This window comes from Blennius ocellaris (assembly GCF_963422515.1).
Source record: "Blennius ocellaris genome assembly, chromosome: 15".
NCBI lineage: Eukaryota > Metazoa > Chordata > Actinopteri > Blenniiformes > Blenniidae > Blennius > Blennius ocellaris.
In genome coordinates this window covers 26,534,276-26,547,963 of record NC_137664.1, presented here as the reverse complement: position 1 = coordinate 26,547,963, position 13,688 = coordinate 26,534,276, and the positions used below count along the sequence as shown (strand labels likewise).

At 48.7% G+C, this 13,688-nt stretch overlaps 1 protein-coding gene across 1 annotated transcript in view; it reads right to left on the bottom strand.

The window, feature by feature from the left end:
• LOC308140264 (ras-specific guanine nucleotide-releasing factor RalGPS1-like) overlaps positions 1-13,688 on the bottom strand; it is a 116,431-nt gene that overhangs the window by 68,178 nt on the left and 34,565 nt on the right. The gene's annotated exons all lie outside the window — the stretch shown is intronic.

Here is a 13,688-nt window from a genome sequence, read left to right as displayed (position 1 = left end):
ATGGGAAACCCTCCTCTCATCTCCAGAAAATAGGAAATGGGAGGAGGAGGAGGAGCCAAGTGACGTGTGCAGCTGCACTTGGAGTGGCACTTGCATGCACCATGCATACATAGAGAACCTGACACCAAGTATCGATCTCATTCCACTGCTATCATTCCATCTCGATACCAACATGGGTATCGAGATTTAGATTGATCCGCCCACCACTAGCGTACGAGCAGCTCAACTCACCCAGTGTTAGCACACAGCTAACACCAGAGGCCTGCAACCAGGGGCCTTCACTCCTCTGCTGACCCGGCCACGAGGGTCAGACCTTCCCCTGATCCAGAGACCAGCACCCAGAGTCTGATCTCCCATCAACCAGGGAAAACCAACCAGTTCCTCCAGGACGGACCAGGGAAACGACGCCTCACAGAACTTCTTTGTGTTTTCCTCAACCAGCAGGAAAACCATCACAGACCTGAGCGACCAGCTCCTCAGTCTGGACAAAAGGAACAACCAGGACCTTTACTAACTAGTTAACTCACAATCCTACACATATCACATCAAAGACAACATCACACAGTAACTGAACACCATCTGACGACTCCTGACGTTTTACAAAACAAGTCTCATTCACATCAACTCATTCTAGAAATGGTCCTTTAGCAGAGACACACAGGAAGCAGATGCTAAAGACTAGCTTCCATGTTCCATTGTTCTCCAGCACATGGTGGAGACCCAGGACAGACTTCCTGCTCTCTGATAACCTCCATTTGGATGGAGTTTCTGGTGATCCGCCATCTTGTTTTGTAGTTCCATCACACAGACACACACACACACACACACACACACACACACACACACACACACACACACACACACACACACACACACACACACACACACACACACACACACACACACACACACACACACACACACACACACACACACACACACACACACACACACACACACACACACAGGTAGTTAGAATCTGTGTTATTTGTTTTCATTGTAAATAAATATAATGTTTGGAATCATACTTGCTGTTTTATTAATGAGCACAAAGATGAATGAAATGTCGACCTCTTCTGTGTCAAGAACTCCAAAATCCTTCAAGCTTTACTGTTAATTCTGGTGATTGTAATTAATTTAACTATTAATTCAAATTCCTGATTAAGTGTTGAGTATATCTTATGAGACTGATAGAACTGAATTGGCTATCATTTCCTGTTAAGACAGGTGGAGCTCCGAGGTTCTGATACAGATCAGATTAAAAATTTCAATATCATAATTAACAAGAAGGCCGTTGCTCGGCTAATCCCCCGCCGGAGGGCTTTATATTTTCTCACAAAGCCAGCTCTAAGGCAGCACACTTGGTACACTAGAGGGTGTTCCATGGGTCCTAGTAGATAATTATGTAGAATCTGAAAGGTCTTCCTCATAAGCTATGTCAAAATACGTCTCCAGAGCCCAAAAGGTGTTTTTATGCACTTAGTGACCCTGTGACCTGATATGCAAATTAGGTCATGGTCACCATGGTGCCCCTTCTCCCCAGGTGGAGTGTCCATGTGTGAAGTTTGGTGACTGTGGGCCCAGGAACTGCTGAGAAATGAGGAGAAATGTTTATATGAAAATACATGTGTTTTTTACGGAGCCCCTCTGGTGACATTGGTGAAAAAAAAATTCTTGCTTAATCGCGTGGCCACGCGTTATTAAGGCGTGGGAACGAGATAAATAAGTCGTGGCCACGCGTTATTAAGGCGTGGGAACGAGATAAATAAGTCGTGGCCACGCGTTATTAAGGCGTGGGAACGAGATAAATAAGTCGTGGCCACGCGTTATTAAACTGCCGTCAAGTGAATTTTAACTGCGCTTTTATTAACGCCTTTACGGTAAAACACAGGTCAACGTACGGCCGCAACGCTGACAGAAAGACAGATGGTCTGATTTCAAAATGCAATAAAACGGAATCCTTCATAGGTTTACACCCAATTTCACTTCAGCGCAATACTAGGCATACTCCTTTGTTACTACAAGAAATATGAAAGAACATTACTGTAGAGATTTGGAGAAAAGTACTCTTAAACTTGGATGTGTTGATCGAAAATGATGGTCTCATCTAATTTCAAACTGCAATAAAATGGAATCCTTAATAGGTTTATGCCTGATTCCACTTCAGGCAGTACTAGACATACTCCTTTACTACTACAAGCAGCATCAAAGAATATCACTGTAGGAATTTGGAGAAAAGTACTTTTAAACTGCAAATTAATGAAGGCAAGACCATTATTTTCGACCAACAGATCCAAGTTTGACATTACTTTTCTCCAAATGTCTACAGTAATATTCTTTGATCTTACTGGTACTGGTAAAGGACTATATCTAGTATTGCACTGAAGTGAAATCAGGCATAAACCTATGAAGAATCTTTTTTAATTGGAATTTGAAAACAGGTGTGAGAAATCATTATTTTCGTTAATTTGCTCCAAGTTTAAGAGTACTTTACTCCAAATTCCTACAGTAATATTCTTCGATATTGCTTGCAGTAACAAAGGAGTATGTCTAGTATTGCCTTGAAGTGGAATCAGGCATAAACCTATGAAGGATTCCTTTTTATTGCATTTTGAAAACAGGCGAGAGATCATTATTTTCAACCAACAGATTCAAGTTTAAGAGTACTTTTCTCCAAATTCCTACAGTAATATTATTTCATATTTCTTGTAGTAGCAAAGGAGTATGCCTAGTATTGCACTAATTTTTTTTTCACCAATGTCACCAGAGGGGCTCCGTAATTTTGCAACCATGACGAGCAAACTTCAGACTCTACCAATCTTCAAGGTCAAGGTCAAGGTCAGGTCACTTGGTATGCTGGAGGGTGTCCCCAGAGTACTAGTAGGTGTGTATAAAATTTCAGAGCCCTAGCTCAAAAACCTAGGCCTCCAGAGCGCAAAATGTGTTTTTAAGCAATTCGTGACCCTGTGACCTACTTAATATGCAAATTAGGTCAAGGTCACCATAGTATCCCTTCCCCCTCTGAGATGTATCCACATGTGAAGTTTGGTCACTGTGGGCCCAGGGGTTGCCGAGATATAGGTAGAAACGTTCGGACGGACGTACGGACGTACGGAGACTGTTTCAAGATCCCCCTTCGGGGCCTATCGGCTACGGCGGGGGATAATTAAAGCTGCAAGTAGCGTTGGTCGGGACCTCGCCTCAGGCAGGGGCCTGTCAAGGTCAGCCCAATCACGGCCTCTGGCCCAATCACGGCCTCTGGCCCCTTTAAATGCCATCTACCTGAAAACCACACAGGTTACTGCCCAGATGTCCCTGACCTGGAATCTGGTCTCATCTCACATGCTAATCTGCTACGTTAACTAGCCTAGCAGGACCTGGCTAATTAGCTAGTGATCGGTAAGCCCAGTGGCCCCTTTAGTCCGGCCCCCAAATATCAGCTCTATTGAACAAGCTTTGTTAGCATGCTCATGAGCATGCTAGGCTGTCATCTGCTCCTCCTCCTCCTCCCTCTTCTCCAGCAGAGGGAGGGCCCTGCTCCTCCTCCTCCTCCAGCAGGGGGAGGGCCCTGCTCCTCCTCAGGCATATCTGCTATATAAGTACTTTGGTTTTTTTTATTATTAAGATCTAAGCAGTGTTGACTGATGAAATATTCTGCACAAAATACACACACACCTATCAAAAAAAATAAAATAAATATATATATATATATATATATGTTGGGGCCACTCAACCTCATGGAAGGGGGAGGGGAGACCACGTTTTGAGAACAAAGAGATCACATGGTCAGAATGGGAAAAGTTCGCCATTCATCCCGGATCACCCCCCGGATCACCCCCCTTCCAAGGTGCAATACTAGAGGCCAACGGCAGGGGGAGCCTGAGAGCTCCCTCACCAGCTGGAAGGTCCAGGGCGGGCCCTCCGTCAGGATTGGTCCACATTACCCAGAGCCGACCGGTAACACGAAACCACAACAAGAGGTATAAAACACCCCCGCCGGGGTGATTTCTGCCTCTCCAATGTTGAAACCTGCGTAAAGACGGACGCATCCGTTTCGCACGGAGACGAAGTGCCACGTGTGCCCGCTGACCGGGCCCGGAGTTCCACACCCGGCCGGACGAGCCGACAACCACCGTGGAACTACTTCTACTTTTCCCTTTTTCCTTTTTTTTCTTCTTCACCGGAGTCCGAGTGTGCAGCTGCCAGCGCACCGTCCTCCCGCCTGCAGACCTGAAGCCGCTTCTTCTCCCCCTCCTCAAAAGAAGCGCTTGATCATCCTGGAATCATCCTGTGGACTTTTTCCTTGTCCACAGACCAGTTTTAGCTTGTTTTACCTGGGACGCCAGAGAAAACAAACTGGCAGCCGGGAAATCAACGGATTTTCACCGGCCGCCGGCAGCACGCTCACCCTCGTCAAACTGAGTAAGGCTTAGAGTCTGGGCAGGCAATGAGAATAACGTGACTGTAATATTGCTGTGTGTTTATTATTGTGTTGAAGTCAGGGACGCCGATCCCTGTTTCCAACCAATCTGTGTCTGCGCGTTGGATTTACATCCACGCGAACCTCCTCTCTCTCTCTCTCTCTCTCTCTCGCTCTCTCTCTCAACTTGCACAGACCATTTCTAGATGACTGTGCAGTCCAGAGACAGTGTGCAGAGCTGAACATATTCTGTCCACTGCCCTTCTCCCTCCCTCCTTTTCATTTTTCCTCTCCTCCTCATAAACGATCGCGTAAAAGCAGCCGCGCGCTGCTGCACCCGCTTCTGTGACCGTGTGTAGTTCACTGTCCCTGGGATTTCTCAGCCACGAGCCCCCAGGCGCGCTCCGAGCAGGCTCACGAGCCGTGCACGAGCACAGTGACGTCACGCTGTCCAGAAAGAGTGCACCAAGCGCCTCTGGTGGCCGCGTTGGTGATTGCAATCTCTTGAAAGACCGCCACTCGGTGGACAAGTCGAGTCATTGCATTCTCCCTCCGTGCGCCGCCGCGCCCCTAGTGGTCATTCCGGTTACTGCCTCGAACTAGACGCCTGCCGCCATCTAGTGTCCGTTCGAGGTCATTACACCCACACACACTGACCCTCCAACGCCTGCCGCCACCTGGTGGACGTTCGTGGTCATTACACCCCACTCAGGCTTCCACACACTCACTCATACATACTCTCACACACATACACACACACACACACACACCCTCTTTCTTTGTACATAGTGTTTGCTGTTTAATAGATTAGATCTTCGTGTTTGATTGTTTATTACTTAATTGTGTTGTTTTAATAAATAATTTATGAATTATTTTTGAATAAATAATTTTTGTTAATAAACGCATTTTAACTGAATTGATCGATTCTTGGTTATCATTGTGTATTTATTGTTGACAATTCACTGGTTTGTAACAGTCTGTGCTCGAATCTCACACCTTCCTTGTTATTTAATATTGTTATATTTACACAGAAATATGAACTTTACTTAAATAACCCTTTTTGACAAACGAGACTGAAATTTGGTATTAGCTATTTCCAGCTTAGCTGGTGGTGCCCCGATTTAATTATTATTTGATAAATAACCAATTTATGCAAATTAATAATTTTTATTAATAAATTATTTTTGATAATTTATTAACTTTTGAGTAATTACTCAATTACTCTAGGAGTTGCTGATGAGTAACTAACCGTTTACTTTATTAGTAATTCCACTTTTTCCTAAATTACTTTCAGTAATCTATTACTTTCAGTAATCCATTACTTACAGTAATTATTTATGCTAATTACCAACCATAAATCCCAACATAATGGTGCCGCCCGTGTGAGGCTGTTTTAAAACCAGTATTGTCACAATATCTGCATAATTTATCCAGAATTGTCTGTTTAGTTTTACAACCGATAACTTTGTTTTTCTCAGAACTTAGTTTTTCGAAGAACACGTTACAGCACTGCTAAGCAAAGTCAATTGTGTTTGTGAAGTGGTAAAGCCTTCTTTTTCTTGCATTTTCATGCATTCTTTTATTTCTGTCAGAGATAAATGTACACTAACCCGCTATTGCTCACCCAAGGTGCTAACTCCACCCTGTTAACTTGAGAGAGGTTACAGTTAGAGCAATTAGCAACCCACAGAGTTGTAAGCCACAGGTGTAACCATCACCTGTGCATTAACAACATTTTGGCACTTTTCAAAACACAGCTTTCGCGTGACTCCTACCATGAGTAGTCAGAGACACTGCGTGCTCGGAGCAGAGACTCCTCGGGAGCCACATGACCCAGCCCTGCAGACTGTGGTCGCTGGTCTCCTATGCCTCTCCACACAGGAGAGAAGAAACCTCAACAGCTACAGCTTAGAGACCTGTGAAGCAGAGATCAGGCAGCTGTTAAGCTATGTGAAAAACCCGGTTGGTCAGGTAGAGCTCACCATTCCGGATGTGTTAGGCCACATTGCACTGCTCTACCAGCGCAAGGCCGAGCTGCAAGCTCTCGAAGCTCAAGAGCAGCTCTCCCAGCTGCAACTTTACAGTTCGCAGCTGAGGATTAACCATGCCCAGCTGAAGCTGGAGAACTCCCGCCTGCGACAGGAGATCCAGGCCAGGGACGATCAGGCTCCTTATACGGAACCTATTGGGTTACTAACCCGAACTTCTGTGAAAGAAGTCAAAACAGACACATCATCTGATGATTCATCAGACGATGAGTCAGGTTATGGCTCTCAGCACAATGAGCCAAACCACATTGGGGTAAAACCTGGTGCAGCTCTCAGCAGAGACGCAGCACATCTCCGCAGTCTGGAAAATGTCCAGTCAGATGGACAAATTACCCCAGTTATGCGCATTCTTGAAGCTGTCCAGTCAGGTGGACAGCCCCCTCCAGGTCTCTACAATTCTGAGGTGGTCCAGTCAGGTGGACCGACCACCACAGGTGAGTGTAGACTTGGAGCTGTCCCGTCAGGGGGACAGACTGCATCAAGCTTCCCCGCAGCCATGGCGAGGGGGGGGCTTGACACACAGCCAGGGGGGCGTGGCATAAGACACCTGCCCAGTGTTGTGGGAGTTGACTGCATCCCACTGAACCGACACCCAGTCCCCCCAGCTTTTCACTTTAAGGACCGCAGGGTCCCGGTGTGTTACGACACACATCCATCGGTGCTTAGCCGCACCTCAATGCGCTCTCACAGCTCTTTCACTCCTTTTCAGGAGAATGAAAAGAGTTATTTTGCAGTACCTCACCGTGCTGTCAGCTTTGGTCCTCCACTCACTGGAGACCCTCTTGGTCATCATGACCCTCACTCTCTCCACCGGAGAGAACCAGGGGGGTCCAGCTCAGATGACTCGGACCATTCCGGTCCCCCAAGGGAACGTGGTCTTCGGACCCGCCAGCTTGAGTCCCTTGCAGAGGACATAGAGCAGTTCAACCCAAACAACCGGGAGGTTAGTATAGAGGACTACCTCCGGGAGGTTGAACGCTGCCTCCTCGACCTGCCTCATCCTTCGTCACGTGAGAAGCTGAAGCTTCTCTGGAAGACGACGTCCAGGAGCGTCCATGTTTACATGGAATCCCTCCCACCTGCCGTCAGAGACCATTACTCATCCCTCTGTCATGCACTTAGGGAAGAGTATTCTCTGGACAATGATCCTGCCTCTTCAACCTTAGGTGCACTTGCCATTACTCAGAAGGAGGCGGAGCCTCCCAGAGAGAACTATAGGCGCCTTAGGGCCGCCTACTTCCAAGGCCGCAGTGCACCGGGGTTGGATGAAGACCAGACTTTAAAGTCGCTCTTCATTAACAACCTCCACAACAGCGTGCGGTTCGATGTCGCTCTGTTCTGCAGGACTACAAACCCCACCATGAAAGACCTCCGCAAACACGCGCAGATGGTGTGGGAGCTGCGTCACAGTTCAGGTGAAAACCATGATGGTGACGCAGGCGTCCTGAGAACGCAGGCGACTGGAAACACGAACCTGGCACCTGTAGGTCACGAGGTCCCCTCCCCCACACCTGCTGTGGATGGGGGACCCGTTAGATGTCCACAGCCTCGATCACGAGGTGGACAACGGCACAGAGGTAAGAGATCAGGCAGACCGAGACCTCACCACTCCCAGCGGAGAGGTAAGTCTCACAACCGAGGCCGAGGTCAGACCCAAAACCACTGGGACGCAGACGTCCCACAGTGGGTTAAATCCTGCCTCAAGGAGGTGATGCGGGACCTGGACCCGCCTGGTCAGAAGGGACCCGGCTCCCCTGAGGAACCGGACTCCCGGCCCCTGACCACATGACTAGGCCGGTCGCCTCTCCCCTCCGCACACAAAGTTTGCTTTGTCAGGAGGAGGAGGAGGAGATCCAGGAGGTCAAAGAGGCCCTCAGAACCAACAGAGGAGCCCCCTTTGACATTCTTGGGTGATCTTGTACGCAATGGCAATGCCAACTGCGTATACACTTCAGTGATGGCAGGGGGTGTAGACACCCTCGCCCTGCTTGATTCTGGGTCAGAAATCACCCTCATGTGTTCAGCCACCTTCACGCAGGTTGCTAGAACCATGCGTGCCCTAGGAAAGCCACTTCAGGTGGAAGAGTGTAGCATAAACATCAGAAGCTTCACTCAGGACTCTTCTCCCATCACTAAACGTGTCTGGGTCGACATAACTTTCCAGGACATGTCGGTGACACATCCCATCTATGTCACTGACCTGAACACAGAGGAACTGCTTATTGGTCAGGACCTCTTAAACCGACTGGCTGTGCTGATGGACTGCAACCAATGGCGCCTTTGGTCTCAAGTCACCAGCCCGACTCCCCTTGGCCCTGAACCAGGCCACCAAGCTTTCAACAGCAGAGTCGATGCCATCCAGTCTAGAGGTCCCCTACCAATCCTTGGGTCTCTCCCAGAGTTTGACCCCAGCCAATCCACTTCAGGGCTCCCTGACAGTCAGCATCCGCCGCAGGTGACGAGCCAAGACCCAGTTCAAGCACACCACTCTTTACTCTTGTCACTGAAGGACGTGAGTTCTTCTTTCTACATGAGTACTTCTTTGCACGCCCACCACACCGTGGGGGGTGCACACATGGATGGAACCTCGGTTCCGGAGGCACCTTTGGCGCGCTGGTCCGAGAGATCGGCCACCGACGCCGGCCTGCTCAAAGTTCCGAGCCACCGCTCACTTTCAGCATGGTCACTTCAGACCTTAACCAAGGTCCCTGGTTCATGTGCCTCCTCGACTCGCTGTCCAGATCCCGACCCGGTGATCTGTGACACACCTCTTCTGGAGCTGAACAATCGTCCAGCCAACCTGCAGGTCCACAATCTGACACACAGTCAGATGAAAGTGACCACATTTCCACCTTTAGAGATGTCAACTGACAGTTCATTTCACAATCTTGAACTGATGGTGCCTCTCACTGACAACCTGCTATCGTCCCCCACCAGTGACGACACGCATGACACCGCTCTCCTCATTCCCACAACCAAAACCATTACCAGCGCTCACCATGTTAACCTCGAACAGGTTCTCTATGGAACAAAACCGAGCACTGAAGGTGACCTGGTTGTGCACGCTCCGATGACTCAACCAGAGAATACAGACACTTCAGGTAAACAGACCGCGTCTGTACCAGAAGAACCTTATTCAGGTTTCGAGTCAAAGACCGAGCCACACCCTGCTAAAGCTAGCGCTTTACACAGCAGAAATGAGGAGATGCATTCATTGAGGTCTTCCGCGATTATCACACGATCTTCGCGCGGGTCTCGCACGAAAGGGGGGTCACAGACCTCCACCTGGCGTGCGTCCCCACTGACCTCGAGGCACCGCCATCTTCTGTACACCAGTACATACTCTTTCTAGCTGTATACGTGGTAAAGCGGCGCGGAACCACAAAGGTGGTCCCCGCTAACCAGTATCAGCTAGTTTTTTCCTTTGGCAACCGCCAGTCCGCCTGGAACCGGTGCCACTTCGGCTACTTAGACCCACCATCGGTGTCTACCATCCTTCTCCACACCATGATGAGTAACATTGCTGCTCACGGCAACCCTCATCTATGTGGATGACTTCCTCATGCGTCACTGCACCTGTGAGGAACATTTAGCCGAGACACGACACGTCCTTTATCAACTTCTGGTAGCGTGAACCAAACTTGCTCTCAGCATAGTTTGGGAGGCCGCACCAAAGCTGAAGTCATTGGGTTCATAGGTGGCGCTGATGGGACTGAACCCCCAGCAGGGAGAGTTCACGCCAGTCAAAACCTCAGAGCCCGACTAACGTGTCATAACTTGGGAGCCTCCATCTTGACACAGCCATTCCGGCTGCTGCCCTCCTTCTGAACCAAGCGTTCAGCCACTGGAGCTTCCCATCTTTGGTCGACTCAGACAGGCACACATGCCACACGCAGTGTCATGGTTGCCCTGTACGACATTTTGGTAATGGAGGCCAACCTCCATTCACCATACCACTCCTAGTCATTTTCCCAGGTTGACCGAGTCAACCACAGCACCACCCACATACTCCGGTATGGTAACAGTGGTGGTGCAGATGGAGACGTGAGCCTCCAACGGGTGTTGGTGACCAATCGGTCCACCATATACCACTCCACAGGTTCCACTCCCTCCAAAGAATGACTGGTAGAGAAATGACCTTACACTGCACCTTCTGGACCAGCCAGAAGAGGTCAGTGTTGTCACGGCCTGCACTGCAGAGCCACTCAATCAAGTTACTCCCTCGGAGTAAGGTCAACTCCTCCCCTAGCGAGGGAGGAGAACCTCCATTCCAGGAGCAGAACAGATTTTAATCAGTAGGGTTTAGTGCCAGCATGCTCAGCTCCCAGCAGGTGCATGTACTAACCCCTGCCACCATCAGAAATCTAACCCTGCCTCCTTAGACAACGTGAGCAGTTACAAAGCTCGAGTTGAACCATTCAGGGAAATATAGTCACTGTAAACTCATATCCAGCTCTGTTAACACCACTTAGCATGCCTTAGACCAGTCAAGTATTGTTTAGGAGAAATAACCCCTGTGTATAGTCAGAAATCTCACACGAGATCGAAGGGAGATTAGCTCCTCCGTTAGCAGCTTCAGTACAGGTAGAACCACCTTACTTAGCTCCACTAACCCGGGTTGAGCAATTTCTCAAGACTAACACCACCACGGTTATACAACCTTCACAGATACATCTGACAGTCTCGGCAGTGCTATTTTAACCTCTGTGAAACCACAGAGCCAAGAGTTGTGATTTCTTCAAAACTTAGCCATTATTAACAGAAATAATGTGTACAGTTTTAAGCCTCTGTAGTGAAAGTTGGGTTTTGGAAGGGAACACACACGTGCACCTCCACACACCACACTTCACTCTCACTCCTCACCGGAGCAGGTGCACCAAAAGCCCCAGACGGCTGGTGGCTTTTGGACACTTGCTCACTGGTGCAACCACATCCACAGTTTACAGATCAGACTCTACTCCTTGCATCCGGTACCTCCGCTTTTGTAAACTTGTCCTCGAGCTGCCTACTAACCCATTTCCCTCCTGTTCTTCAACTTTCCTGCCCTTTCCTACCTCTTTCATGTTCACTGGTGATGCACTTGTAAGAAATGAAATGTATGAAGGCTTAGATAGTTAGAACAGGAATAGTAGGTCTGCCCAGACTAGCCTTGCTCTGCCCAGACTAGCCTTGCCCTGCTCGGACAATAACCTCATGTATGAACTGTTGGACAGAAATGACCTTGTGTTTCACAGGACATTGGGACATTCACAGACTCATAGACGTTTCGGCCCAGGTTTGCTCCAAAGCCTGAGATCCGCATCCCACTCTTCGGACCAAAGGGGGGATGTTGGGGCCACTCAACCTCATGGAAGGGGGAGGGGAGACCACGTTTTGAGAACAAAGAGATCACATGGTCAGAATGGGAAAAGTTCGCCATTCATCCCGGATCACCCCCCGGATCACCCCCCTTCCAAGGTGCAATACTAGAGGCCAACGGCAGGGGGAGCCTGAGAGCTCCCTCACCAGCTGGAAGGTCCAGGGCGGGCCCTCCGTCAGGATTGGTCCACATTACCCAGAGCCGACCGGTAACACGAAACCACAACAAGAGGTATAAAACACCCCCGCCGGGGTGATTTCTGCCTCTCCAATGTTGAAACCTGCGTAAAGACGGACGCATCCGTTTCGCACGGAGACGAAGTGCCACGTGTGCCCGCTGACCGGGCCCGGAGTTCCACACCCGGCCGGACGAGCCGACAACCACCGTGGAACTACTTCTACTTTTCCCTTTTTCCTTTTTTTTCTTCTTCACCGGAGTCCGAGTGTGCAGCTGCCAGCGCACCGTCCTCCCGCCTGCAGACCTGAAGCCGCTTCTTCTCCCCCTCCTCAAAAGAAGCGCTTGATCATCCTGGAATCATCCTGTGGACTTTTTCCTTGTCCACAGACCAGTTTTAGCTTGTTTTACCTGGGACGCCAGAGAAAACAAACTGGCAGCCGGGAAATCAACGGATTTTCACCGGCCGCCGGCAGCACGCTCACCCTCGTCAAACTGAGTAAGGCTTAGAGTCTGGGCAGGCAATGAGAATAACGTGACTGTAATATTGCTGTGTGTTTATTATTGTGTTGAAGTCAGGGACGCCGATCCCTGTTTCCAACCAATCTGTGTCTGCGCGTTGGATTTACATCCACGCGAACCTCCCCTCTCTCTCTCTCTCTCTCTCTCGCTCTCTCTCTCAACTTGCACAGACCATTTCTAGATGACTGTGCAGTCCAGAGACAGTGTGCAGAGCTGAACATATTCTGTGCACTGCCCTTCTCCCTCCCTCCTTTTCATTTTTCCTCTCCTCCTCATAAACGATCGCGTAAAAGCAGCCGCGCGCTGCTGCACCCGCTTCTGTGACCGTGTGTAGTTCACTGTCCCTGGGATTTCTCAGCCACGAGCCCCCAGGCGCGCTCCGAGCAGGCTCACGAGCCGTGCACGAGCACAGTGACGTCACGCTGTCCAGAAAGAGTGCACCAAGCGCCTCTGGTGGCCGCGTTGGTGATTGCAATCTCTTGAAAGACCGCCACTCGGTGGACAAGTCGAGTCATTGCATTCTCCCTCCGTGCGCCGCCGCGCCCCTAGTGGTCATTCCGGTTACTGCCTCGAACTAGACGCCTGCCGCCATCTAGTGTCCGTTCGAGGTCATTACACCCACACACACTGACCCTCCAACGCCTGCCGCCACCTGGTGGACGTTCGTGGTCATTACACCCCACTCAGGCTTCCACACACTCACTCATACACACTCTCACACACATACACACACCCTCTTTCTTTGTACATAGTGTTTGCTGTTTAATAGATTAGATCTTCGTGTTTGATTGTTTATTACTTAATTGTGTTGTTTTAATAAATAATTTATGAATTATTTTTGAATAAATAATTTTTGTTAATAAACGCATTTTAACTGAATTGATCGATTCTTGGTTATCATTGTGTATTTATTGTTGACAATTCACTGGTTTGTAACAGTCTGTGCTCGAATCTCACACCTTCCTTGTTATTTAATATTGTTATATTTACACAGAAATATGAACTTTACTTAAATAACCCTTTTTGACAAACGAGACTGAAATTTGGTATTAGCTATTTCCAGCTTAGCTGGTGGTGCCCCGATTTAATTATTATTTGATAAATAACCAATTTATGCAAATTAATAATTTTTATTAATAAATTATTTTTGATAATTTATTAACTT